The sequence below is a fragment of the Trachypithecus francoisi genome, unplaced genomic scaffold, assembly GCF_009764315.1.
Source record: "Trachypithecus francoisi isolate TF-2019V2 unplaced genomic scaffold, Tfra_2.0 Lachesis_group2, whole genome shotgun sequence".
In the NCBI taxonomy this organism is placed as follows: Eukaryota; Metazoa; Chordata; class Mammalia; order Primates; family Cercopithecidae; genus Trachypithecus; species Trachypithecus francoisi.
The window spans coordinates 138431765-138436951 of NW_022681465.1; positions in this window are offsets into that span (position 1 = coordinate 138431765).

The following is a 5187-nucleotide window of genomic DNA, read 5'->3' on the forward strand; positions in this document are numbered from 1 at the left end:
CTAGCTTATCCTGGAAGGCTTCCTGGAGGAGGTAATGTTTGAACTGAGACTGAAAAGGACTAGCGAGTGTGGATCAGGCCAAGAAGGGAATAAAGGAGAAAAGGAACTTGAGCAATATGAACTGAAAGTATACTTTTTTTTTTAACTCTTGGGAGTCTCCTACCTGGGGCCTTCTCTCCCCGGGGGCTCCGGTGCCAGCTGCTTACCCCTCTGTTTACTGTTCTGGGAGGTGGCCAGGCCATAAAAACTGTGTACAGCCTGCCTGCCATCGCCCTTTGCTCCCATGATAACAGTGCACAAGGTGGATCCTGGCCTGGCACAGGCCCCTGAAGTGCAGCAGGCACTTCTCTCTCTCCTCCTACCCGGGGCCTGGGAGACAGTGGGCCTTCATTAGTAATGGTGGACACCTGAGGCTTGGGAGAGAACCAGGGTTCCAAGAGCAGAGGGAGAGGGGCTGGTGAAAAGCAGCTGGCATGGAGTGAATAGAGTTTTCTGATCTTCAAAAAAATATGCTCTGTGACCCCAGGGTAACTGCTTACCCTCTTTGGGCCTGCATTTCACCATCTGTAAAATTGGGGAAGTTGTCTACCAAAAAGAAATAACTCTGGTCAAGTAAGTTCGGGAAATCCGGCAGAAGCCACTCCTCTGATAGAGTCACAGTGGGTCATTAGCACATCAAAGTCTCTGACAAGCCCCACAGCAAAGAAACCCCTTGAATTTTCTGTCATCCGGCATTCCCCCACCCTGCCCCCTGCCCGCACATTGCTACCTAGGAGGCCCCTACTCACACCTCCCAGCATCCCACTGAACTCCACACACTCTGCAGTGCTGGGATGTTCAGGCTGGAGGGCCACACCTCTGTGACTCAGTATTTAGCAGTAGGTTTTGCCATCAGATGGCCTGGATTTCAGCGTGACTACTTCCAAGCTGCGAGACTTCAGGCAAGTTACTTAGCTTCTTGGAGCCTCGGCCTCCTCATGTGTCAAATGGAAATAAAATAGTCTAACTGAGCTTAGAATTGTGTTTCGCTCAGGGCCCAGCACATAATAAGTGCTTGTTTTTGAGCCACCTCTCACGGGGCTGCTGCATCCCAGTGTGAGAGGCTGGCAGGCTCGGCTGATGTTCTACCCACCTGAAGGAGGACAAGCCCATCTCCGCATTAGGAAGACCTCTGCCTGGCAGGAAGTCAGTGGTCACTCCTCTGATAGAGTCACAGCGGCGCATTACCACATCAAAGGGTGAGCTGCAGCAGTCGCCCACATGGGAGATCAGGAGGTTGGATGCGACCCACAGGTTGGGTTGGTGATCACCTACCAATGGGTGTTTAGCCCCATGAAAAAGGAAACTCATCTAAGACAACTTCCAAGTGGTGCAACTTGCTGCCTTGTGCCTAGTGATTCCCCATCACCCAGAGTTCCACCAGAGATTGGGGGGCTGTAATGGCTCAGGAAAGAGACCCTTCAAGTCTAGTCAGATCTTAAGCCACCCCGGGGTAAGAGGTGCTCAGCTCTCCTATCAGGAATGGCCCGTGCTGCTTTGCTTCCGGTGACTTTGTGCTGGCCCTCCAAGGCCCACAGACTGCTTATGTCCTCTAGCAAATCAGAATTGTGCATGTCAACACTGTTTACATACAATTTCAGGGAGTCCATAGACTCCTAACCCTACGCTGAGAACCTGTCTTGTGGAAAAGCCAGTCCCATCATTGATTGCCAAGAGATTGATGTGGACTGAGCAGAACAGTTGCAGTGCTACTCTAGGGAGGGACTCGGGGTTGAGAATGGAGTATTCTGAGAGAGGAGGGTTCCAGCAGCCAAGAGTGTGTGTGTGTGTGTGTGTATGTGTGTGTGTGTGTGTGTGTAATGGACTGTGATAGAGATACAGGGGTTAGAATAGGAGGACAGTGGAGCTCTGAGGAAATCAGCCTGGCCCTGAGTGTTTGAGAAGATCTGCCAGGGGGATGCAGAGCTGGGGAGCACAGCTGGCCTCGGCCAGGGCAACTTTGGAGGGCAATCCCATCCCAGCCAGGCAGCTCTGGGATCACTTCTTCTGAACCACTCCAGATGGACTAGCAGCCTGGAACCTTGTTTTTCACAGTCGTCACTCCCTGGTGTGACAAAACACATGCTCTACAGTGATAAAATCTGAACACTTAAGCAAATTAAAAATGTTTATTTATATACATTTAAAAATATCTCCCTATATAATAAAAGGAAGTACATTTCATCCGACACTTTCCTTAAGCCACACACACACATCTCCACTGCACTTCTGATTTGATATGAGACCAGAACAGAGGGAGAGAAGAGGGAAAGGGAGAGTGAATATTTACCATTTGGATTCCTAAGCAGTCATTTGGCCAAGAATCATTCAAAACCCCTCTGGAATTGGGGAGAGGAGACGGTGGTGACAGCAATTGTCAAATGTGCTTGGTTGCCAGACTCCTGGCCAATTGTATGATCATAAAATTGGAGCTCCAGTGGGTAGATTGATTTATGTGGATAATGTCTTTTAGAAAATCTTGGAGTTTTGGCTGGGCACAGTGGCTCACGCCTGTAATCCCAGCACTTTGGGAGGCAGAGGCAGGCAGATCCCTTGAGCCCAGGAGTTCAAGATCAGCCTGGGTAATATAGCAAGACCCCGTCTCTACAAAAAAATACACAAATTAGCCAGTCATGATGGCACACACCTGTAGTCCCAGTTACTTGGGAGGCTGAGGTGGGAGGGTCTCTTGAGTTCAGGAAGCGAAGGTTGTGGTGAGCCAAGATGGAGGCACTGCACCTCAGCCTGGGTAATAGAGCAAGACTGTATCTCAATAAGAAAGAAAAAAAGAAGGAAGGAAGGAAGGAAGGAAAGAAAGGAAAGAAAGAAACAAAGGGAAAAAGAAGGAAAGAAGGAAAGAAGGAAAGAAAGAAAGAAAAAGAAAGAAAGAAAGAAAGAAAGAAAGAAAGAAAGAAAGAAAGAAAGAAAGAAAAGGCCGGGCGCGGTGGCTCAAGCCTGTAATCCCAGCACTTTGGGAGGCCGAGACGGGCGGATCACAAGGTCAGGAGATCGAGACCCCTGGCTAACATGGTGAAATCCCATCTCTACTAAAAAAAAATACAAAAAACTAGCCGGGCGAGGTGGCGGGCGCCTGTAGTCCCAGCTACTTGGGAGGCTGAGGCAGGAGAATGGCGTGAACCCGGGAGGCGGAGCTTGCAGTGAGCTGAGATCCGGCCACTGCACTCCAGCCTGGGCGACAGAGCAAGATTCTGTCTCAAAAAAAAAAAAAAAAGAAAGAAAGAAAGAAAAAGAAAAGAAAATCTTTGAGTTTTGTTGTTTTGTTTGTTTTATGAAAGGGCTGACTTTCCCCACCAGGGCTGTGGGGATGGAGAAGACGATGGCAGAGAGGTACGAGCTAAAGGGCAGAGCCTGGGTGAGGTCAGACTCCTAGGTTATAGACATGACTCTGTCTTTACTGAATCACTGAGTGATTTTGCAAATCCTGCCCCTCTGGGCCTCAGTTTCCCCATCTGAAAGGCATGAGCCTAGATCCATTTGCATCTCACAACCCCAGTGACTGCCACGGTGGCTCAGTGTTCACCCCCTCGTGTGTCTGCTCAAGGGAGGCTAAAGTCCTGGCCTGCTCCCTTCTTCTCCCCCAGACCTGGGTCCGTGAAGTGGGAGGAGCAGGTGCTGCTAGAAAGGGTCATAAAGAGGCCAGGCTTCTCAGCTCCTGAGCCAACTGCCTCACCCCTGCTCGCTGTCCCTGTGACTCTCTGTGCCTTCCAAAGGGCCTCATGAAACCCAAGTGCCAATGGGAGAGAGTGGTTGAGCAAGGCTGCTGCCTCTTTTGTACAAGATGCATTAACAAGCCCAGGACAAGGGATGGGGAAGGGTCCTGCCTGGGCCTCCTTGGATTCAGGAGCCCTTGGCTTCTGCCTCTCCTAACCATGACCCACGGTCTTCCTGGATTCATTCCCAATACCGGGTGCATGACTTCACTCCTATGGGACAGTTACCTCAGGTGTAAAATCAGATACACAAACTTGTCTTCCCAGACAGTCGGAAATAATTAAAAATTAGATGTTGGATGCAAAAGTCCTTCACAATGCACACAGTAGGGCTCCATAAATACTCCTTCTCTTCACACTCACAGCCACTCTCAGTCCCATATGGGTCAGTAGGCAGGGGGCAGAGGAGACTCCTTCCTCTTGGGTCTGGAGAGTCCCTGGTCTGCCCTTTGTGGCCAGGCTCAAAGGGGAGAGCAGTTTGATAGGACCTGAGCAGGGGGAGAGGTGGATTGGAACCTGGCCAGGCCTTTACCCAAGTCCATGCTTTGACTTAAACCCCTCCAACCTTTTTTCAAGCCCCAGAGGTGGGAGAGAGCAGACCCTTATTCACATCTCTCCCCAAAGGTCTCCCCCACCATGTCAACTGATAGGAAGCCAAACAGATGTATGATTAATGTCTGAACTGGCACACTTGCGAGGGTGAAAATGGCACAATTTGTAATGTATATACTGGTCCACTAGCGTATATCAATCAGTCGCAACAAACCAATGTGTGCCATCACTCCAGCTCATCATTTCCCATCCTAGCCACAGGCTCACTGGACCCTCAGGACATTCTGAGGCAGCCATGCATGGGCTGGCCCATGGCCCATTTTACAGATGTGAAATTAGAACTTTCCAGAAGCCATACTGCTGTTGGACAGGAAACCAGTTATTGATGATCTAAGTCCCAGATCACTGTGGCACTTGCTGTCCCTTCTGCTCACCCAAACCTCTCCATTTTGCTTTCATCTTAAGGAAAGGAGGAGAGTTGAAGACCATTACTAGTCCAGAGGTCCATGAAGCCTGACTCTGTCCCTGGTGTCACTCATTAGCTCCGTGACTTTGAGTAACTTAACTTCCCTGTCCCTCAGCTTCCTCATCTGTAGAACAGGAGTAACAACACCTACCTCTCCAGGCTGAGAAAATAGCACACTTAGTTCAGGACTTAGCACATTTTAGGTGCTCGATAAAAATTGATAAATTGAATAATTGGACTAATGGTGGCACGGGCAACCCACAGTCAGTGAATAAATGCTAACTGAGCACCTACTAAGTTAGGCCCTTTGTGCTAGATGTTTTCTATGCTCCATCTTCCTGAATTGCTCACACTCCACTCCTGTGAGGGAGGTGAGATTCTTATCCCCTAAGGTCGCAC